Source organism: Melospiza melodia, chromosome 4, assembly GCF_035770615.1.
Source record: "Melospiza melodia melodia isolate bMelMel2 chromosome 4, bMelMel2.pri, whole genome shotgun sequence".
NCBI lineage: Eukaryota > Metazoa > Chordata > Aves > Passeriformes > Passerellidae > Melospiza > Melospiza melodia.
The window spans coordinates 76484742-76509253 of NC_086197.1; positions in this window are offsets into that span (position 1 = coordinate 76484742).

Sequence of the window (24512 nt, forward strand, 5' to 3'; positions counted from 1 at the left end):
TCAGAAAATTGGGAAATGGTGAATATTAGAATAGATGAATATCATATAATAGACTTTTATTGGAGCAAAGCAGTGGAAAACTGCAGAAAAAGAGCCAGTATTGAAGATAAATGTACTAAATGTGAAGAAAACTCCATGAATATCTGGCAAGAGCTGAGACAGTGCCAGGTCTGCAAAGGAAAGACATTAGCATTAGTGTTAGACTTTGGTTTAAGATTCGAATAACAGCCTGAACTGATCAGTCTTAATGAAGGCTATAAAGTAACTTCAAATGCTTTTAGCCATGGCAGAGAGTAAGAACCACAGTAGTTTACAGAGCTGAATGCATTGTGCTTCATTTCTGCAAAGGACTCCATTTAAATGCAAAGGGAATTTCTGCAGCCCAGCTGACAAGGGGTGATTTCACTGTCAGAGGAATGCACTGCGTGGCCTTCACCATTGCAAACCCGTTCTCTGGATATTATGCTGAAAAACTTAGTTGCCTTTGCAACTAATTAAAGCTATTTTCTATTTCCATATTGTGAAATATACACTTCTCTTATGTTGCATATGCAGAAGTGCAGGTAGTTCAGCTTATGAGAAATTATTCAAGGGAACCATTTCTGCCTTGAAAAAAAAGTGTCGAAAATGCATTCTTTTGGCACAAATAAATATTAGAAAATAGAATGGAATAATTCTTTTGAAAGCATATAAAATGCTGCTGGTTCAAAATCAAAGGTCAGTCTGTGAATTAAAGCTGGGACTGGACCTCAAGAGGGTTCTGCCCTTGTTTTTGTCAGGGCAGAGCCCTGGATGTGATTTTTGACAGGTGCTCCTTTTTGCACCATTTTCCATTTGAAAGTCATTCATGTCCTGAAGATCTGTAAATTTAATTCTGCCATGCTTTCAAATTTGCAAGGAGTTCATTAGCTAGGGCGAGCACCATACAATCATACAAAAATGTTTAACATAATCTTGTTATTTTGGAAATTATGCTACAAAGTGATTTATGGGAGGAACAATCATAAGCGATTTTGGGCACTGCTTGCCTAGGTATGGATAAGCAAATCCTATTTCACTGGTGTCACTGAAGTGGCATGTGCATGTACAAACACTGGAATGGAGTCCAGCTTTTTATCTAAGCCAAGGATTTTCTGTGCTACTAAAAATGTTTCAGAACAGCTAAGGCTAATCATTCAGAGCAATACCAGAGTAGGTCTGAAGCACCTGAACAGCTGGAATGAAGGAGTGAAGATTATATTTTTCTCTGTCACACACATGCACATACACACTCTTACTGTAGTCTGTGGAAAAAATTTTCTTAGTCTGGAAATGGGTCAAGCTAGATGGTGTTAAAGCTTATCTACATGATACTTCTGTTCCTGGGTCTTTGGTTTTCTGTCAGGAATCAACATCAGGAATATTTTTACTGATGCTCATTTGGAGCCAGTGTTCAAATTGCCTGTGGGGAGCTAATCCCTCCTGCTGACCCATTCACTAGGTAAGCAAAGACAGTGGCTGCTGTGATTCATTCATTGCTTAAATTTAGACAGAATCTAGTGTTCCTTTCTCTTGGATCCAAGTATTAATAACAAACTGCTTCATTACATCACCTTGCACTCTGTTTCCTCTGAAGTTGATGATTCCTATAACAATTATAAACTCCAGTTTAAATTAATGCACATGCATTTTGGAATGTAGATGTTAAAAATATCTTAAATGTCAATAGTAATATGAAATTTAGGGAATGATTTTCACCTCTCCAGTGCTTTCTGGGGCTATTTTCAAGGTTTCTTTTCAAAAGTACTTCAATGAAAAATACTGAAAATATTTTCTTAAAGATTTTTACTCTGGTTTTTAAAAGAGAAAGTGTGAAAGAAGCGACATGATGCCTTTTTCATTGTCACAGGGCTTGCACACTTTGCAGGATCAATGATTCAACACAGCATCAGAAAGCCATTAAGATGTAGCTGCCAAAATGGGCTTTGAAGCACAACCACCAACTCAGAAAGACAGAAAAGGCCCACATACTGTGTTAGGAAAGTCATATCTGTGTAAAAATCTCTTAATGTAGGCTAACCAATTGACAGCCTCTGCAGGTATAGAGGTGTTTTCATCTTTGTGGTCTTTTGTATTTGTGTTAATGATACAACCTGTATATAGTGTAAACATGAAACTAAGAGTACATCTATACTTCATCTCTTGCATTCTGAGTAGACCATTCAAGTCAATAGATGGTCATATTGTGTCAAAATAAACCTATTTTGTAAATCTTTGCAGTAGAGGTATATGCACTCAAACCAGGCTTTGAGTTGTAACTCTTTCTCTATTAAGAACATTCATGTTGAAATACATTTTACAGAAATCCAGGTTTATTGATTTCAGTGTATATCAGTGACAAGAACAGGCTCAACTTGCATCTTAAAAATAATAAATAGAAAGCCACTCAGACTATGGAGATCTAAAAGTTTATCTAGACTGTTTCTGAGGTTTCTTAATGACTGCTAATGAAAAATTACACATTTCACACTTCTACATCTTGAACTGGGAGGATTAAAGGAAATTTTTAAAATGGTAATGTCCTGCATTTTCCTTTTTTTTTTTTTCTCTACTGCTGTTTCGTGGTGTATCATGATAATTTTAAAAGTGATCCCTGCCATCCTTATCTGTCATGGAAACAAATTCATTCACTGGGTGGCTGAGCAACATGAGGAGAAATAAATTTCTCAGAAGTCTATCCCTGGAAGGCTGCTATCCATTACTGTTACAAGTTTGCAATGGAAATGGCTTTGCTGCTACGCAGAGAGTATGATAAAATTTAAGGCCCTGTGAAAGATGCGTTAGAACAATAAATATAGTTCAAATAATGTATTAGGGACAAAATGTTGCTGAATGTGATATCTTTATTTATTCCAACAATATTTTGAGTTTATCAAAGTAAATGGAGAATTCCTTAAATCTAGAAGTTAACCTACAGAGTAAAAAAAAGCGAAAAATTATGCACAAATTGATGCATTCACATAGCATGGGGATTAGCATTTTTTCATTTTTCCTATATATAGCACCTAGAGTGCCTGACTCTCTGGCAGATATGATCATCATAAATCAGAAGATTCATCATAGTCAGCTACCTGATTCCATCTTAACTCTTCCAGATGTTCACTGTCTATACTTTACAAGCACATTATGGATCATTTTCATCTTTTCAACCAGGAACATCAAAGCCTTTATATGTACCACAATTGCAATTAAAGTCTGATCAAACAAGGCACAGGGTAGCCTCAGCACACAGCTTTTTTTACAACAAAGCACTCATTTATATCTCTGAAGATGTGCGTTAAGAATACTGTTCCTTTAAGTGGGACTTAAGACTAAGCTTAGCTGCAGGCATTGGCTTTAAACCTGCCATGAACTTTGGGTAATGGCAGTTGTATTGCAAGCATGTTCTTCTTGCAGATAATTCCAGCTTTATAATATTTACACTGACATATTATGTTCAGTTTGATTGAATACCAGATGGATATTACAATAAATACTTTATTGAAGCAGCAACTTGCCCTTTGAAAGTTTTGCTAGGTTCCTTAAATTTCAATTCACTGTTGATTTTAAATATGAAGAGAAAGAAAAGTGTCACTTGTCTGAATAAGTAAGTATAACAAAATTTCAGCCATAAAAAACTATTTTGTCTTTCTCATTTTTTAGCAGAAGAAAGTAGATTAAGATATTTAGATAAATACTTAACCTTAAATAAAATTTCCCCCTAAGAAGGGTTTCTTGCAAGGTAACTTCTTGGGATATCAGTCTGTGTCTGAGTAGCAGACATTATTGCAGCATTAGGCTTTAGAGTTTTGCACTGTTTTGTTCCACTCTCCCTGCGTAACCCATCTTTTTTTTTCAGGACACCAGATGTTAGGTATAACCTGTTGCTGACATAAAATGCTGCTCACAGTCTGCCTCTGTGCTCCGGGGTGTGTTCCTGTGGTTCAGCCCAGGTGGTGAGTACTTTGTACATGCACAATGTCTTGAGTTCAATGCCTGAAAGTTCAGGCTGCCATGATCACTTCATCATCACGCTTCAGATAAGGCTGCTGGTGATCTGATCTTCTGATTTAAACTCTCTGCTGAGTATTTTCTGGGGGGAAGGGAAGGATGATGGTGTGGGGAAATATGCCTAGCAATGTTCTTACAATACTTACTCTATGGCATTTTATCCCCAGAAGTTAGGAATTCACCACCAAATGACAGGCTTTCTGAGATGTGTTTCCTGCCCGTTCTGGTTTCACCTTTTGTAAATCGGATGTGTCTCAACATGTCAGGCTGGACAGCTCAACCTGTCCTAATTCTTCCTGCACAATATGACTATTTTGTTGTCTTCCATGGATATTTGTACCTCTCATGCTAGCAATATACATTCAAAATTGTTTCCCACTTTTTAATCCCTTTCATTTGTGTGGCAAGTTTGCCCCTTTCTCTACAAAGGGTCTTTGAGCCAACAATTTATTGCTTCATGGGAATATACAAGCACCCAAAAGACAAACAGCCAATTGTCCTTGACTATTACACTGACTGCTTCTCAACAATGGTTTTTATTGAAGTTTTAAACCATTTTTTTGGTCAGAGTAGCTGCCTGAAATGCAATTCAATAAGCTATCCAGTGCAAGTTAGGTGTTAGCAAAAAATACAAAATTAATTTCCTACTACAGATGCATCTTGAAATTTGTAAAATGGACATTAGACCTGTTTAACATTGCAGGGCATCAAGAGTATAAATTGTGAGGGAGATCAGACAGCTCTGGTTCTTTTTTTCATGCACTTGGTAGTGAAACAGTGCAACAAGATAAGTTTGTACTTGGCAAAGCCAGTGAAATATAGTTTCCCCAACTTCTGTGAGCTCTGTATGCATCATACACTTCAGCTTAATTGTGTGCACTTCAGAATAAAATATATAGTTATGTCAGGGTTTATAAAGTCAGAATGTTGTTTTCTAACTAGGCCATGTTCATGTGTTACTGGGACAATGGCAGGGAATTACAGGGAACTTCCTCCTTTCTGAAATAACACAGCTTCTGCAGGGTAACTTTCTCAAAGTTAACATTTGCTATAACTTAGGGCTATACAGGTAAGGATTTGAGCAGAACCAAATACTTTACAGATAATAGGATGGAATCACACTTCTGCTAACTCTCTGCTAAGGAACACAATTCTTTATGTTCATATTTGATTTTTCTAGCCTGCCTCACCTCTCTTACACTTCCATTGCAGTCAATTGAATATTTTGGCCTAACCTACCCTTTGGCTCCAATAAAAGAAAAATGAAAAACTATTGGCATACATTGATCTTCTCTCTTTCCATAATCCCTTTGTCAATGTCAAAAGGAATAAAAAGTTACAGTAGCCAATTGTAGGATACCAGCATATCTCAGGTGAATGAGAGATTAAAGAATGAAAAGTTTCCATGGCAAATGAAAAGACAGCAGTACTTGCTAATGATTAATTTTTAGATATTATCTAAATCCAGTTTATCTAATCCACCTCACAAGATTTAATTATGTTTGCATTTAATTAAAATGGAAAGCCACTTCTGCCATAAAACACTGTAGAACTGTTTCAACTATTCCATTTTGACTGCTTTTTTATTAAAACATTTTTATTAAAAAATTTTGTTTATTAAAAAGATTCCAACTTGTGCTCATCAATTAATATTGATATTACAAATGATATTAAGTGATATCAAACATTTCTGAGAGATACATAAATGAAGACTTGTGCTTTCCTCCAAAATACCTAAATATTTTTATCAAGAGGTCTGGAATTTATACAACCATGGTTTAGCAACCAGTCAGAATATCATGGTCATGTTAGAGCTAGTGAATGAATCCACGTAAAAATTAAAAATGGGTGGTGGTCGTAAAAGGTAATTTTTGAATATAATGACTGAATGTAGTAGCAACTCAACCATACATTTTGCATAATTTTCTTGAAGATTTTTCAGTGCAGTTTGAAAAGAGTAATGAAGGAGTAACGTATGTTTAGAATTTTCCTCCCAGCAGGATACAAAAATATTATGAGCAGAGACATAAGATGTGGTAACCTGCATGTCTTAAAGTACTACTCTAAGATGATCTATTTCATAGGATATCCATATACAAATACCTCTAGTGAGGGACCTAAAATTTTTTTATTTGACTAGCAAATTCCTTCCACTTTAATGTGAATCTTTTTATCCTAATGTCTAAATCATAGTGCAAAGTGTCAAGCATTATTTTTTTTTCAATTTCTTTCATAATATAACCCAAAATCCTTCTTGCAGGATATTTGATTTGATGTTATAATTGAAAATGGTTTCTGGATGAGTACCATAGGCAACTTAAGCACAATCAGCTGGAGGATCAATATCTTGTAATGCATTCATGGATACTTGAGTTTGGTGTAAAAGGACTAAAGCATAATTGAGAGTCAGAAGTTGCATAAAACTAAATCTCATTACATTAGCTGACAAGGATAGTATGGATATTATAAAGCTTATTACCTGTGTCTAAAATAATCTCTCTTGTGAAATATGCAGGTAAGAAAGAAAGTGCTCCAAAAAGCCACTGAGAAACATGTCAAAACCAAGTCTGACAAATACCACAGAATTTCACTGCTGCTACTGAGGTAGACTTTTAATATATTAAAAATATGTAGAGTCCCCCTCCAAAGGAATTTCTATGCACATTTTCCATTCTAATGTATTGTTATTATTCCCTCAGTAATTTATATTCAGAACTCTGAGCTTTAAACTCTGATACAATTTGTCAGATATCTTTAAAAAATGAGAAAGTCAAACCTTTCATGGATTCTGGATCAGAAGAATACGGAGACTTCTTTAAAAAACTGTTGTTATTTTGTCTTCTTTCACCTTAGTAAGGAATTATCTGTAGAACTAGCACTTCCTTCCAAATACTGATGATAAATGTTTCAACAATGTTATGAAACAATCAAAATATAGTAAATTCCCACAAGTCATCTGAGCCATGAAAGCTCATTGCAAGTTTGAGTTAACATGTGTTTAACATCAAGATTTGTCACTGATTTACCTACATTACTTTTGCCCTGAAATAAAAATTCCTATCTGGTTAGTCAAAAGTGATCAGCTCATGATACCTGGACTGTTAAATTTGTATCACCCTTTATGTACTGCCCACAAGAAACAAGGTAAGTTGTAGATAGGTTATTAATTCTAGTTGCTGCTTGTCATTCTGGACTTCAGTCGTCCTTTTTTTTTAGGAGTGTAATTCCCTTTTTGGCTCCATAAAGTCTGTACACTGGCAGGGGAAAAGATGGTTTTAAATGAAAGCCTATTTCATGATAATTTAGACATACCCAGGAAAATATTAATGTAAACCACACAGAGACATCTCTTCCTCTAACTTTGTGTATCTGTGCAACATGATAGACATAAAGTCACAGTCTAGTTTGAAACACTTTATGAGTGTTTGGATTGAAGACTAGTGTTTGTAGATACAGCTCTCCATTAGCCCAGGAAGACTTAAGAACTGCTGCTTGTTCCTCACTGTTTTTTTTACTTTTGCTCTTCCAGGAACAGCTGCCTTTCTGCAGGGTGTAATTTAAATATTTTTGACCCACATAGAGTCTCTCTTGTTTCACTGGTATTGAAAACACAAATTCTGGCATGTATTTTAGAAATTTCTAATGGGTGAAGAAAGGTCATATTGACACCTATCAGCTTGAGCTTGCAGACACTAAGGGTTGTTTTAGGAGGCTGTCAATGCTTGAAGCATCTCTCTATGTTGCAGAAAGACACTTGATTAAGATTGGGTTCCTGGTAATTGTGCAACTGTTTAACTCTCTGCAGTAAATTGCCCATCCTAAATCTACCCCACAGCTTTAAACACTCTACTACACTTCCTCAGTCATCAGAAACTAATCTGTACCAGTTTTCAGGCATATTCTGTTCTATGTGAGAAGATTTTGCCAGCAGTGATAATCATTTGCTACACATTTCTACAAAATTTAAACACAATAAGATCTTCATAGGTCAAGTACTGTCTCATAAAATATTAATAAATAATAAATAATGGCAATTTGAGAATGCTAATTTTAATCAAAACTGTGTCTGAGGTAAAAAATAAGCCTTACTCAGAATAGATAGAGAATAAAAAGGCCATAGAGGTCTTGTATTTTCTTCTTCTTTTTGCCTTGATTTTAGGTAAACTGCACTCAAATGGTTCTCCAGTAATTTTGATGTTTTGATGAATGTTATTGATCTGTAACTCCTCTAGGTCAGACTATCAATTTATATATATATCTATAAATATAAATATATAAATTGATATATACATAAGTTGCTCTCCAAATATACCAATTTCACTATTTCCCCAGCCTACGTATGCCAGTGTACACACAGAGCAAGATTTAGAACTATTTCAAAGTGCTTTGCATTTCCCAATGAAATATCTTTATATCTGGCGCCAGAAGGCTTCAATAATCACTGCAAGAGCAGGCTTTAGAGAGGACTTTAGAGCCTTTCCTTTGTTTAAAGAGTGAGATACTTGTCACAAGTTAAGTTCCTCACGAGCTCTGATATTATCTGAAATCTTCACGAAAAATCTTCATGATGGAATTAAATGTATATTCATAAAGTTTACAGATCATGTCATCCTGGAAGGAGAGGTTGATACGACAGAATGAAGAAATGCCTTATGAACAGAAGTCAGAAGGTTGAAAGGCTGGGTCAACAAGCATTACATGATGCTTAACAAAAAGAAGTTTGAAGTATTGTACCTGTGCGTAACTGGATGCTCTGCCTTGCATGGGGGAAAAATCTTCAGCAGTAATTATTTTAAAATCCAGACTCTTTGCAGGCGATTCAGCACACAACTAATGAGCAGAGCTGTAGCTAAATCTGAAAGTATGTGCAGCTCAGTGGCCTGTCTTCAACAGCAATTATTAATGGATGGCTAATGCAGAGGAGACATATTGTGGTGTATCCCTTAAACACTGTGACAGCCTCCAGCAGTTTGCAGTACAGGGGCTTTATGTTTCAGCGGTGATTTCTGCATGCTTAGTAAGCCCCAGCACATTGTTTTATGTTCAACCATCCAAATTCCCCTTTCATTTATGGAAAATTTTGTCATTCAGAATGTTGTATGGCAAGTAGTGCTGCAGCATAACCATGCAGCATGTAAACTGTTACTTCTTTTTGCTTTCCTTGAATTCAGGTCAACCATTTTTTAAGTGTATTCAGTCGTGTGAAAGAGCTGGCTATTCTCCTTTAAGTTTTGCAATGAGAAAGTCATCACAGTGTTGTGAGCATTTATTAGGCAAGCCCTCAGATACCAGCCCAGAGATCTCCCAGAGTGCAGTACAGTATACTCTAGAGAAAGGCTCAGCTTCTTTTCAGGCTGATCAGGGGGATTCAGCTGGTCACAGTTTAAGTAATGTAAAGCCTTTATAAGGTTACCAACTCTGTAGCTTTCAATACCAACAACTCAGCTTTTAATGCATAGCCTGTGGTATGCTTCACAAGGATATTCTACTCTAAAACTGAGGTGCTGGTGTCAAGGAAGACTTCTGCAAACCCTGGAGATGTATTGAATAGACTTTTCTTTTCCAAAATAGAAAATCTCTCTGAAGACTGACAGATTCTGACAGTGTCTATTTATAAAAAATACCGTGACATGCGTGTCAAAGTGGTGATGGAATTTTTTAAAAGTTTGTGTGAGAATTGAGATGTTTTGCCATTTACAGTAACCTCCATTTTAGTGTAGTCCTTCTGATGGCAAAGGATTGTGTCTAGCCTTCTGTTCCTCTTGCTGATACTCAACTTATTGAGGAAGATTTAATAATAGCATTTAGCTTTTACAGCATTTTTTATCTGAAGCTTTAAAGTTCTTTACTGGAGTGGGTACTATTATTATGATTTTTATAGATAGAAGAACAGATTGGGCTACACAATAAATATACAGATGAACTATGAGCTGTGCTTGGGTTTCTTGCTCTTTAAGCAAGTCTGCTAATCACCAGCCAAATTTATCTTTTAGGAGAGCAGTGGGAGATGGGAGGATCTAAAAAGTGAGGACATAATTTTTGAAGTTATCTTTACAGTGGCAGTAGTTCTCCTGTTGCGATGCAAAGATGAACTATAGCCAAATAATAACTGAGCTTCTTTTTAGCAAAGATCACTGCAAATGAAAGTCCAGCATGATGCATTGAATGCTTCCTGCCCTAATGAGGAGTTCTACGCCTCTGCTCCTAATGATGAGCAAGACAGAGGCTTAGTGAGTGTTGAAAGGGTTGGTTACCCTTTCCAGCTACAGTAGGGAAATGAGCTTCAAAAAGCATAAAGCATAACTTGAACAAAGCAAGAACATCATTCTTAAACTGAAATTAGTTTAGCATTTACAGATTTCAATGGAACAGAAAGATTTCATTGTTAGATTAAGTCAGAATATATGTATATATCCAACACGTGGATGAAGAACAATGAATTACTAAAGTGAAGATTCCTGTACAGGATCATGGATGATGAAAACTTGCCAGGTCTGCTATGAGATATTCAAAAATGAAATTATAGTGTGTTGTAATTGATAATGTGTGCTTGGTCCTGACACAAACAAAAACAAGCCCTGCTTTTATTAGGGAAAATGAGACAGAATAAATGAATTCTTGGTGTAATAATTTCTTTGCACAGTATTTTTCCATATCTTTTTGTATCCCCGGTGTACTATCTGGCCTCCATTTACTGTTTGATTATCTTTCTTTAAAATCACATCTTTTCACAGAAAGGCATTTCCTTTCAAACCAGTGGATAGCATAAAATGTGATGCACATCTATTACATGTATTTTCCCAAATAAATCATCAATAAGCACAATAGAAAAGGGTAAAATTTGTGGCTTAGAGATTCTGTTTCTACTAAAGAAACATAGAAATTAAAGAAGAAATTGAAGCACAGTTTGTTTCAAACTCAAGAGGAATGTTCTATTCTTGCGTTAAAAGCATATTAAAAAAATCAAAACATTATACTTCTTCTGCAGGAATACCAGCATTGTACTAAGACAATATTTCTATTATATTCTATATGTGTACATAGCAGCATTTGGGTGACAAAGTGAATAAAATAAGAAAGAATGCTAACTGTGGCAACTTAAAGTCATAACAAATCATCCAGGAATATTTTTCAATATGATTTCCCAGAGATGTTAAAACTATAAGGCTCCTTTGAGCACGACAGACACAAAAGCAAGGTGGAGACTATGCAGGGTTCATGGCTAACAGGGTTGTTACTGAAGAAGCACACACAGAAGATTAAAGTTTGTCCACCACAGTGTGTTACTGGGACTTCTCCAAAGTAGAGGATTTCTTTTCTCTGGAAAACTTGGAGAAATCATGTCAAATAAAAGTGTCAGAAAAAAAAGCATTCCTAAGCAAATGAATAAAATTGATATAAACAATTGCCAAAAGTGGATTACAACAATGTCTGAAACCAAATGGTATTTGCAAAGGATTTCTGATGGAACTCAGATAGAAGATTACCAAATATTAGCTGAGATGTGTAATATGTTGCTCAATTTGCCAAAGGAATAGAAACAAGTAAGTGTTACTATATATTTTCCTTAAGTGTTGCTTTTGGCAGTTTTCAGAGATTTGATATTGGGCTACGCAACTCTTTAGTTTCATCTGTAATGGATATTCATGTGTTAATATACAACACTAGTTATTTAGGATTTAGCAAATGAAACTGAAAACACAGAAATATCTGTCCTTGTTTTTTTGACATAACTTTCAAATATTCATGGTAATAAATATATTAGTATTCCTCTTGATAAAGGTTGGAAATTTAGGATCTAGAAGAAAAGTTCCAGTGGTAAAATGATTGATTTAAATTACTTGCATTCAGCTGGTCACTAAACCTAAGATGCATATAGTTGATTACCTTTGGTCCATTTTTCACATTCCTGCTATCACAAACATTTCTCTTTAAATTTCTTATGCAATGCAACAATGTTGAGGAACTATGGGTATTTTCTCAAACAGATGGTTTTTGAGCTGGGAAGTATCGATGAATGTTGTGAATTGGTTTGATTTGTGTTACTCAGGAGAAATTTTAAATGTTAATTGATTACATATATTTTGGAGTCTTAACGAGTAAAATAAAACAAATACTTAGCAGGAACCATTCCTGGTAATTAAAAATGTTCAGGTTTAACAGCAGAAACAAGGCAAAATTAGCTAGAAGATAATTAAATAGAATTTCAGAACATCCATTCTCAGGGTAGATTTGTGAGACTGAAATTTAAATCAATCACACTATTATTGCAAGAATTCCTTGGCTTGTCTAGATACAGAGGTTGCATGTATCTGACCAGCTGTAGCTCTTTATATTTGTTCGAGTTAATATTGTCTTGTGAACACCAATTTCTTTCCATTAATTGTAAGGAATTCATTTTTAGAGCACAGTGATTTTTATTCCAGAAGCATGCTGCATATCCTACAACATTTTCTGTGTCTAGGCATGTCTGTTCCCCTGACTTAAGGTGAGAACAAGCCTCTAGCAATTTAACACTCTAAGCCATGCACTGATAAAGGTTAGATTCATATTATGTGTGAAAGGAATGAAAGCCTGAAATTAAGGTAGAGATATCCAGTAGATTTTCCTTCTGTTTTCAATTCAGTTAAACAGGTTTTGGGGAGTCAGTCCAAGGATAAGTTGTGCATAGTATGACAGGAGTTTTGAGAATTATCATTTCGTGGTGTGGTGTGCAGTGTTTTCACCTAGCTCATTTATGTAGTGGTATGGAACACAGTGTTCTTCCCTCCATCTTTTCAAGCAGAGAGTAGTCTGAAGTAAGTGATATAGAAAATGCAAAAACAAATTGCTGGCTCTGTTTTAGATTGATTTGCATGCTAATAGCAGAAAAGGCAGAAATTGCATCTGGTGCTCTAAATCCTGTTCATAAAGACTGTTCTTACAGCATAATTAAAAGCTCGAATACACTGAGCTGGGAGTAAAAAAAAGTCTTGTCAGCTAGAAATTACCGCATCTAGACTGCAGGCTGAATATAAGAAAGAAGTAAATTACAGTTGTTAACCTATTTGAGAGGGTCTTTCTGTCTTCATTTGTGCCAAATATATATGTTAAATGTTAACTAATTAGAAAGTCTGGCATTTTGATTATGAGAGATATTATATGAAAAGCAGGGGGGTAATTGAGAAAACTGTGGGCGAACTTCAGAGTTGCTCTAAAATATACAGGTCATCAGTAGATAAAAATTGATTGCAATCAGAGATTAAGAAAATTGATTCTTGATGAATTAGTGTTACAATCACAATGTGCTACTGGCCATCTTAGTCAGTCCTGTTTGATCAGTTCTGAATGGTCCATGTCCTTATTCCTGATGTTTGAAAAGCTGAATATCAAGCTTACAGGGACCAGCAGTGAGAACAGCACAGGACTTACATTGATGAAACCATGGCAGAGTAAGGAGAGGAAGTATGGCTTTCCATAATTTCTTCTCCATGTTTTCCAACACGTCCTAACATTTTGGAATGATCAAAGATTTGTGTCATAGCAAATTATGATAATAGTAAGTTTTTAACAACAGTTTTCTAACCAGTGTTTCTGGAACACAATAGAGGAAAATAAGATAAATTTTAAGTCGTTCGAGTTCCTTACTAAATAAAAACCCTACAATTCACAAGGCAAACAAGTGAACTTTTTTTCATATTGTTAAAAATATTCTGATTTTTCTCACAGTATTCTTCTTGCTATTTTGGATTGCTAAAGTACTTCAGAAGCTTAATACACTTGCATTAAGAAAAACTGAATCACTGCACATTTAAGCTCCCATTTATCGATCTTGGTTTTTTACTTCTCTAGTTTTATCTGATAACGTCAGCATCTTTTTCAACATTATGAACTTTATATTTGTACTTAGTTTCATTCTTTGTCTTAGACTGTGTTGAATAATTAGGATACACATTAATGTATTATAAATTCCCTCTAAGTTAAACAGGTTGCTAAATATTACTTTGAGTACTAATTTGTGTGTTCAGGTTAATATTTCTACTTTGCAAAAACATAAAAATGTGAAGTTGAACTAATCCAATGACAGTGTGGAGAGCACATTTTCTATTATATCCTGGAGTCCATCTATATTTATGAGTTGTAGAGAACAAGAGCTTTTGACTTGATTGGCAATGTGTAGTGATATATGAGCCAAATTTTCTCAAACCACTGTTAGAGGATCATCATCTTATCACAAACTGCAAATATGCAAACTTACAAAATAATATTAAGAACCCAGCAAGGTGTGATGTTAACAGAGCAATAAAAGTAGATCCATTAATGAGAATTGTTCAGGTCAAAACACATGAAGTATTAATCTTATGACTGTTGAATTATTGTTCGTTTTTTTTTGCTGTTCTTTTTGCACCAAGATGACTCATATGTGGAGTCTTAAAATGAAGAATTTTGTGCACTTTTTAGAAGCTAAATTTCTAGTCAATCCTATTTCTTGGCCTTCTGAAATAAGCTGACTGTAGACTGAGTAGGTTTTCAGCATTTCTTAGCTTTGTTCATTGCAGCTACACACAGGAAGCAGAGATGTGAAAAGAAATCCCTGATCCCATTTCTTCATTGAACTTGTAGGTATGATGTAGGAAGCTCATTCTGGTTGGGAGGGGGAAAAAATAAAAGGATTTTTACTGCCTTTCTGCTTTTGAATTTGGGGCTTCTCTAGAAGCCTATGCAGTACAATGTCCCTCTTTCATTTTCAGCTCTGCTCTGACCTCTTTCCTGTACTGGGTCTTGCAAAGGGATTACAAACCATGGTGACAAGATACTGTGCTTTTGTAATTCTCACCTTACTCTGTAATAGCAGCTCTCATCTACCAGGTGGAGGAAAAAATCATTCTGAGGTTTTCCAGCCATGAGGAAGATTTAAAATAGTTGATTGTGGTGGTAGATACAGGACTGAAATCATAAGCGTGAAATATTTGCCAGGAATGCTTGAAAACAAGTAATATTGTGACAGAGAGAGATCTGTGAATATATACCTTTTTTTTTTCCCTGATAGGTTAAGACCATGAAAACTGCTGATTTTTTTTCACCAGCGCTATAGTCAGTCATAAAAGATTTCTGCACAAATGTTTATAAATATTCCATGTGATGGTCTGAATTTCCTCATTATTACCAATGAATGTGTCACCTTATGCTTTATACAGAGATAATTCCATTTCATAATAAGCTTTTCATAATTAATTCATATGGAAAAATACTGGCACTTAAATTGCCAAACTGATCTTTTTTCTTTCTGGTCATCTCTCCTCCTCTGCTCTTGCCTTCCCTCTCTCTGCTGTTCCTGGAGTTTACAGTTTTCAAGCATATATTTTAAAGTAAGGTTCCTTGGATCCAGGAATAGTGGGAGAAAACTGCACAGTAGGTAAAATCAAAGGAAGGATAAAAGATGTGTGTGTCTTTGCTTGTCTCTGTCATTAAGCTCCTCTCTGAGCTGCCCAGCCATGGAGATGGTGGGAGATGTGGTCGTGCTGCTCTTTACCGTGTTTGCGTAGTCCCAGACCTGATTACCCAACTCAGCCCTCATCTGCAGCCAGCTGTGACTTACAAAGTAGACGTTGCACTTAATGTCAGTCCTTTGGAGCCATGCATTTCTTTAGGTAAGTAGCACAATTGAAATTGGATTTTGTGACAGAGGGTATCTGTTTTATCTGTTTTTTTAGTTAGCACATCTCCTCCCTGGATCAACTGAATCATGTGGAGGCCTCCTTTGCTTGTGAAATGGACACAGCCTAAAGGAAAGGTTCCAGACACATGAGTTAGAAAAGGCAGGAAGGAAGTGAGAGCAAGAGTAATGACATGAGATCCTGCAGATCAGGCTTACCCAGTGAGACTGTGTAGAGAATAGAGAACATGGCTGTATGAGGCAGAAGAAACCTTTGCAGGAACTGAACAGAATGTACATTTTTGGTGGTGACTCAGAGAGCCACTCGACTATTATCAAGCATCTTCCTGCAAGGGGGAGGATGCTGAAGGAAAGTTGTTCCTGTCCTTTGTGTCACTCTTTTTTACCAAATTGCTTTGGGATTTTTCTATTTGAAACACTAAATATGCCAGTTTCTATTATAATACAACTTTGCTCTGTTGACTTTTAAATCCCCCTGACCTTTTGGAATGTTTCTTAGAAGACAAAAGTCTTGGCACATCGATTTCAAAACTCTGGCCACCAGGGATCTTGCTTCAGTGTATAATCCATAATCCACTTATGTAGTTAGGCAGTGTCAGTATGAAACTAATGCATGGTTTTCTGTTAGCTTTATGCATCCATGCTCTAATACCTGGGCAAACAGGGAGCTGCCATTCTAGAGCTGTGGGCTAGATTTCCTGGATAGCCATTGGAGATGCTTTTGTCACAGATAATACACAGTGAAATGTTCAGAGTGGTATGAATGTCAGGACACTGAATGACACACTGAACAATCTGTCATACTGTCAGAATAGCAGAATGAATGGCAGAAGGGCTGAAAGAATGGCAGGTGGTGTTGGCATCCAGATTAACAGGTTGTGAAGATCACAACAAATCTGCTCAGTGCTTCTCAGGGCACCCAAAACAAATAGGCATCCTAAAACCTGGAATGCTCTTTGATCACCTTGGTATACACATTTTTGTGTCTGAATTCTTGGTGCTTTTGAATATGTGACATAATAGTCAGAATGAGAGACATTGATTTTGTCTCAAATACAATTTTCTCTTTATTATTCCTTTCTTATACTTTTACTACCATTGTTATGAGAAATACCTTCTTCTTAAGTTTCTCAGCACTTTCATGCTCCTTTATGTCAAAAGGATAAGAATGCTTGTTCTGAATGCTTTGGTCCTGCGTCAGAAAGGACCTTGTAGACAGGTTCATATTAATTAATTATTTTTTGGTTTTTTTCACTGAATGAATGTGTCAATTGAAACATTGCAAATATTATGGAAAAATTCTCCTATGACAAAACATGAAAACACAGTATGGTTTCAGGAATACTGCTACAGAAAATGCTTTAACAGATAGTCACCTCCTTTAATGAAAAGATATTCGGTACTCATGGCCAAAGGGAATATGATGTATGGCAAATATTGATATTGCAGTCATTTGTCAGCAAGAGCCTGAATTGGTGTTCGATCTGTTTTTGAAATATGTGTCTGTGTGTGCCATATACATGCCTAACTACCTATATACACACACATAATGTATGGCTATATAAAAATGTGGATTGCTTTCTAAAACTGGAATTACTTGAAACTCAGAGGAAATATTTTTTGAGTTCTTAATTTTGAAAAGGTACTTACTTGCTTCAGTTTTGTCTGAAATTTTTTTTTTCCTTTAAAATTCTTATCTTGGTAAGGAAAATTCTTAAAATAATATACCATATTATTTGGGTTTTTCAGTGTATATTTCTCATCTCAGAAATTTTTGTTCTGTGTGTAACATAGTTTCGATATTTATGAAAAAAATTATTTTTAGATTTTTAAAGTAAAAGCTGAGTTACACCCTTTGCAGAATCCTTGAGTTGAATACAGACTGTGATTTACAAGAATAGGCACAAGTCAAGTGAACCTACATCAGAAAATTTATAAACACTCTGCTTCACTACATGTTCCGTTAGCATTTGTATCACTTTAGAAACCCTAACTTTTTTTTTTATTGCTGCCTATGAATAAATCTCCCTGTAAAAGTATGAAAAATATATCCTGAACTTCAATTGCAAGTCTGGTCTTGCCTCAAGAAGGCAAGCAGAGTTCAGATAAGTATGGAAGTTTGAAGCACTGCAGTTCTTGACATTAACTCCAACATCTAAGTGTGGCATATTGTCACAGACATCTTTTGTGAAAAATCCTTTCTTTAGGATTTTCCCTCTTCTGGGAAGCTGAGGCCCCAGAGAAAGAATGTAAACACTGGCTATCTGCTGCTGCGAAATGCAACAGGTGCACCTGTGATTGGCCCATGTTCCATGTTTACAATTAAGGGCCAATCAGGGACCAAGCTCTCTGGGACAGATTCCCAGAGAGCTCCCTTGTTTATTCTATTCCTTTTTCTATTCTTAGTTTAGCAGCTTCTGAACTTTTCTCTCTATTCCTGTTAGTATAGTCATAATGTATTATAAATAATAAATTAATAAATCCAGCCTTCTGATCATGGAGTCAAGATTCTCGTCTACCTGAAAGACCCTTGCAAGCCTTGCAACACAATACTAATGTTAGCTAACAAAGTAGGGAATTTTAAGTAGCCCCAATATAGCTGAAATTCTTGGTGTCAGAGGTGGACTATCTGGTCAATAATGTCATAACTGTTTTCAGAAGTTTAGCTGAAAGCATAAGTTGAAACAATTACCTTTGTATACTTCTCCATTGGTTGTTTCTTTGATCATCAGCTTTTTATTTTTTCCTGGAAGATAAAATGTGCTTCAGATTCTGCCCCATGAAATCATTCTTATTCTGTCCTTAAAAATTTAATTTGACTAGTCTTCAGGCAGTGATAGGAAAGCTACCCAGAACTGTGACATAAATTAACCTTCAGCAGTAGGTTATTTTCCATATTTTCTAAGATATTTTTTACATATTCCATCAACTTTGAATAAAAGTGATATAAAATACTTTGCAGATGGAAATTAACTTTGAGGTGAAGGAATGCAAAGTTTGGTTAGTACAAATTTTTTTAAAGTCCTTTTAATTAACTGAAGATGCAGAAGGCATAGGTAAATGTACCATCCTGCAGCACTTGCATATCCATTTCTGAGATATCATATCTTAATTGACTTGCTGTCCGTCTATTCTAATATCTTATATCAAGTTAGAAGTTCCAGAGACATTTGCTAAAGATGCAAAATGAGCCCAAAGAACTGGATGGGATAGTTTGGTCACTGGAGAAATACATAAATATCAGTGGTTAACTATGAACTGTTGACATTTAAAAAATATCTGTTGACATTTAAAAAATATCTGAAGTACAGGGGGTGTACTTGATTTATACACAGTGTAGCATGGCTTGGCTATTCTACTAAAATCCTTTCTTCTCTCTTTGTGTTATTTCCCTTCTTAAATATGGCACCTGTGAAGAATTTATTCTTGAGACTTAGTGGGAAAACTGAAGACAACAGACAGAAGGTACATGTGCTGTCATATAAAATCCATGGTTTCCCCTCCCCCTGAGTGCAGTATTTAGTTCTGGATCCTCAGTCTCAAAGGAGATTTAAGAGAACTGAAAACAGTTCAGGGTGGGCAACATGGCTGATGAGAAATGGGCAGAGCAACCAAGCAGACTGGGACTCCTGTGCATGAAAACATAAGACTTAAGGAGGTGTAATTATTCACTGTCCTTTCTAAAATAGAAAGCAGGGCCTTTGGATCCTCCTAAACAAATTAGGCAATTTTTCATAACTTTAGCACAAATTCTGTGAAACTGCTTTATAAAGGATGTTGCCTATACTTAGAGTATATTTGTGTTCAAGGGCATATCTGACAAGCACTTGGAAAAGGCATCTTTAGGAAGCTAGTAAATGGACAAGAAGACACAGGAAATATGAGCTGAAAATAGTAAAAACCTAGGAAAATTATACTTATGTGTTTAGGCTTTCTCTGGTGTTCTTCTTCCCTAGGGTCCACTTGCAGCCACTGTTGGAGACGGAATAATGAGCTAGATAGGCCCTTGATTTGAATTAGTGTGGTCTTTCATGTATTTTTATCTACTCCCAGTTACACCTTAAAAATCAGATATTTATCTGCTATTTGATATCTTTATTTTGGGCAGGTCTGAATATGAGAACACATCATTTCACATCTGAAGAGAAACTGAACCTTTAGTCAAAACACTGCACATGTATTCCTGCTCTATTTGATATTTGGGGATTTTTTGGTTGGGTTTTTCTGGGGTTTTTTTGGATCTTGTCAATAATCCTTGTGCATTCAGCAGCATGTCTTCCCTACCTGGAGCCAGTTTTACTTGTGTGATTATCTTTTTTCTGGCTTGGTAACTTTCTCTTAAATGTTGCCTCGTACCACCTTGCCATTTTGGGGGTCACATTGAGCACATACCTCTGTAAAATATGACCTAAGTATATATTGCATTTTGCTATGCTGTCAAAGTGCTAATAAATTCTTTTGTGCTGTGATTGATTTCATAATTTTTAAACGACTATGTTTGGATTCAAAGCAAGATAAAAATCGTCTTAATCTGAGCAGTGTATGTGTAATTTACAGGTGTCATAGACTTCTGCACTGGACTTACTGCCAGGTTACAGATTTACTTCTGTACTTAGGCAATCTACTTTTAGATTTATATTTTATATAGATCCAAAATACTAGTACAATAATCAAAATTTAATAAATCACTTTAACCTAACTCCTCTGTCTCATCGACGGCTGGAAATAGGAGCAAATGAGGGCTAGGACAACAGAACTGTACTTGACACCAGCTGCTCTTTAAAGAAACCTAATCCAGCTTTATGGTTCCCTGTGTTCTTGCCAGAGATTTCTTGCACAGAGGGCTCCCTCTGTTTATAGTAGCAATTTGGGTGTTTGTATCTATCTGGTTAGTTTTTTGCAAGTGTTTCTCACATGAAAAATTGGAAATGTGCCACTCAGACTGGGAACCTAAAATAGATCTTTCTTCCTTTACCCTCCTCTCTTCTTTCCACGTTAGAGCTGTTTTCAACCATTCACAAAAAGGAAGACTAAACTTGTTTTGGTTTACACATGGCATTGTGGATTGGTGTTTCAAATATATGAATAATTATTGAGAGCATGAATATTCTTGAAGAGAAACTTTCATGGCAAAATCCTCAGTGTTTTTCATGCCCTTACATTCTTATTTCTTGGGGTCCAAGAAATATGTCTATAGGCATGTCTTTATGTCAAAATGTCTCTTCTTGCCTTTCCCCTTCCTTTCTATGTTTTGTTGTATATTTTCTTCCTCTCTTTATACTTGTCCTCATTCAGTACATTCAGAAAATGCTGAATTAACTTTCTCCTACAATTTTTCGGCTCCCTTCCCCCCTGACTTTTCTATTTCTTTCCAAATTAATTTGCCTTGCCACCTGGTCTCCTTGGAATTTAGCAATTATTCAGTATATAAAGCCTAGCTCGTAACAGATGGGGCTTCCAAAACACACACATCAACAATGCACATCCTAGGGCCAGAGATTGTGAGTGAGCTGCAGTTTCATTATGACTTCAATTTTCTAATGCTTGTGAACATTGTCAAAGAACATAAATGTTGTTTGTGATACCATGTCTTCTAAATTGTGGAGTTCAGACCAAGGCCTGTTTCTTTGATTTAGAACATAAGTTTGTTTTCCAATTTCATGATCCTGATGGCATGTATTTTATAGCTACAGGGATGGGAACCAAAATATAATAATTACCTGCGCTTGTTTTCACCTATGCTTTGCAGAAGGCATTTTAGTGTTTGCATCCAATTACCTAGATCAGCATTTGTCATTTTCTAAGATTTTCTATGTTTTCATAGTTAACCTCATCACTCATATTTCCATATTTTACAATATAAAAGAGAGTTCTGCATGTTGTTTTTTAGTTATGTCAGGCTATATAACGAATGCTGCAAGAAACTTCTGAGAGGGGAATTGTTTTAAATGCCCAAAATTCCCCTGAGCTACATTTGCAAGATGTGAAACTTGTGGGGCGGCCATATAATTTTGGGGAAAAAAAGAAAATGGACTAGGCATAAGAGGGGAATGATATTATAATATTCAGAACAAGAAAGGGTGGGAATACAAAATATCCAGTATTTTTCAAATGTTCCTGTTTGAGCTGCTCCATTTCATTTAAATAATTGTTGTCCTGAGAATTGTTCCCTGTTGTTCTGGGTGTGGAAAGTGGTTACAAGATTACAAGATTATGGTTACAATCTTGTATTTATTTATACAATCTTGTGGTTACTAGATTATTTTCAGTATTTGTTGCTTTCTTGATTTCTCCAGCTTAAATTGTTCTTTTTTGTATAAATAACAAATAATACTGCGTGACCAGATGCTAATTCTGCATCCAGAGGCACTTTTAGAGAATGTAGATATGTGAGATGATGCAGGAGTGATTTGAAACTGGGCATTTTATGTATCACAGGGCATGATGATAAGTACTGTAAGGGCCAAACTCTTCTAGGGTCTGGAGTTTTGAGCTGGAATGTGATCAGAAATTTGTCCAGAAAAATCTCAGTGCTTCTATTCTTGGAATCCCATCTTTGCTTACACCTCCCATAGACGTGACCATAGTTATAAAAGCCAAAGCACCAACTACAGCAACAGTTATGCAGCCAGCTGTTAATTTGCAGCTCCTACCCAAATTCTTCTCAGACACCTGTACAATTGAGGAGAACAGCAATTGGGCTCTCATGTCATCCACCTCTGGCCACAGAAATCTGCAGTCCCCCTGTTGACTGTCCCATGTCTGTGTTTATGGTCATTTGTGTTTACACTCATGAACAGTGAGAGTGAGCTATTTGGGGTATAGGCATTAGGAGCCTCCCTGCAGTGCCTGACAGCAAGTGATAAGGATCCCATGACAGCAGCCCTGATCAACACCTTCCTGCCCTGCAGATGGGAACCTCCATCATTTGGCCTAGGTGATAATGGGTGTTCCAGGCTCAGATGACTTTGATGACTTTGAAGTGTCCCCAGAGAACTAGTTCCCCTTCCTTGGCTAGTACTGACTATGCAAATTCACATCTGAGGGCAGAGAAGAACCCTCCTTCCCAAAGCTTTCCAGCCCCATGGCTCCAGTACCTGGTTCCTTAGTGCCTCAGCCCCAGCACAGCTCCTGCAGACGAGGCCATCAGCAGCTCCATCCCCAGGGAGCAGCACCAGGTCCCAGCTGTGCACAGCTGCCTTCCTTCTTTGGAGCCAAAGGCTCCAACTTGCTGGGCAAGGTTCTTCCAGCCATGTGGACAGAGCCCTGTAGCTTGTCACCACCACAGTCATCCAGTTCCATGCTGTAAAGGCCAGAGTCTCTGAGTCTCTTTCACATTCCCAGCTGAGCCAACTGCCCTCCTAAGCACCAAAGTACCTTTCAGCTGCCCCTGCTCTAGGCCTGCTTGCCAGCTAAATAGGTGTTGTCTGCTGCAGATGAGCAGTAGATTATTCTTTAATTGGCAGATGGCTGCTGAACATATTCCAGACAGCTTTGGTGATAAATGCTCCTTTGCTGCTGTGTGTGGTGAATTGCCTTTTTGCATCATATGTGTATTGTAAAAGCTTGGTTATATTCCCATGATACCTTTTTAACAATCACTCTGAACGGAAGAACTGTCTGCCAAGACTTTGTGCTAATTGCCCTACATAGCCAAGAAGAGATAAAAATGAACTAATGTTCTTTTTGTGATCCAAAGCAATCCTAAAGGATCAATTTTAAAAAGTATTATCAAGCATTTAACTAAGCAAAAGGCTAAAAAACAACGAAGAGATTCATTCCTGGAAATAACTTCTTTCAACTAATGAATGTTATCAACATTGGGAATTAGAATACCAGCATTATATGGATGTGATCCATGGGGAAGATGGGCTGTTTAAAGCTCACTTCTGTTATAAGGTATTGTAATCAAACTAGTGATTTAAACCCTATTGTAATTCCACCCTTTTCGAATTGTGCCTTTCTCTTTGTGGAAGGGAATGAACTGTTAATGGAAACAAAGGCAGGGGAAGAAATATAGTTGAATTATAAAGCCTTTACACTTATGGTATTAGAACACTTCTCAACTTCCTATTAACATGAATAATGTGTGAGTCTACAATGAAAAAACTTCAGCTATCACATATGCACAGTCACTGCAGTGGATATGTAACTAGAAGCAAAGGTTGAGAGTACAGTCAGTTCTCCTGCCTGATGATGATGGTCTGTATACTTTTGGCAGGAGCTTTGTGGAAAAGATGATTAAAAAATTTAACATAATAGCTGTTCTAAACTGGAACTTTTATTTTAGGTTGAACACTACAGAATCGTTGATCAGGTCACAGTTGTAAACCTGTGAGTGCAAAATATTCTATTCAGTTTCTGATATCTGAAGTGATAAATTACAAACCTGCAAGAATGTGAGTGCTACTGGCCATGTGTTCACATTCGTAATTTCCTTGTGATTTATATGAGGCTAAAATGCTACTGCCAAAATGCCTTTGACTTTTGACTTTACATTGAAAATAAGTAATTACTATAAGGATCTTGTTCATTTTAGTATTATGTCATTCTAGAGCCTTCTTTGAACTCCACCCAATAGCCACTGAAACAATTTGGTCACTTTTTCCACTTTTTTTTTTTTTTTTACTGGAGGCTCCCTTTGAGAGAAACAGATTTTAAATCTGAGTATTGCTTTATACTACGAAACTCAAAACTATGAAATCAAAACTATGAAATCTCACTTGTAGACATAAAAAATGTTTGATACTATTTTAGCTGTTATCAGTCAGCCTAAAATTTCCCCATGTTTAAAAACTGTGATCAAAAATTTTTCTGTAGTATTTCT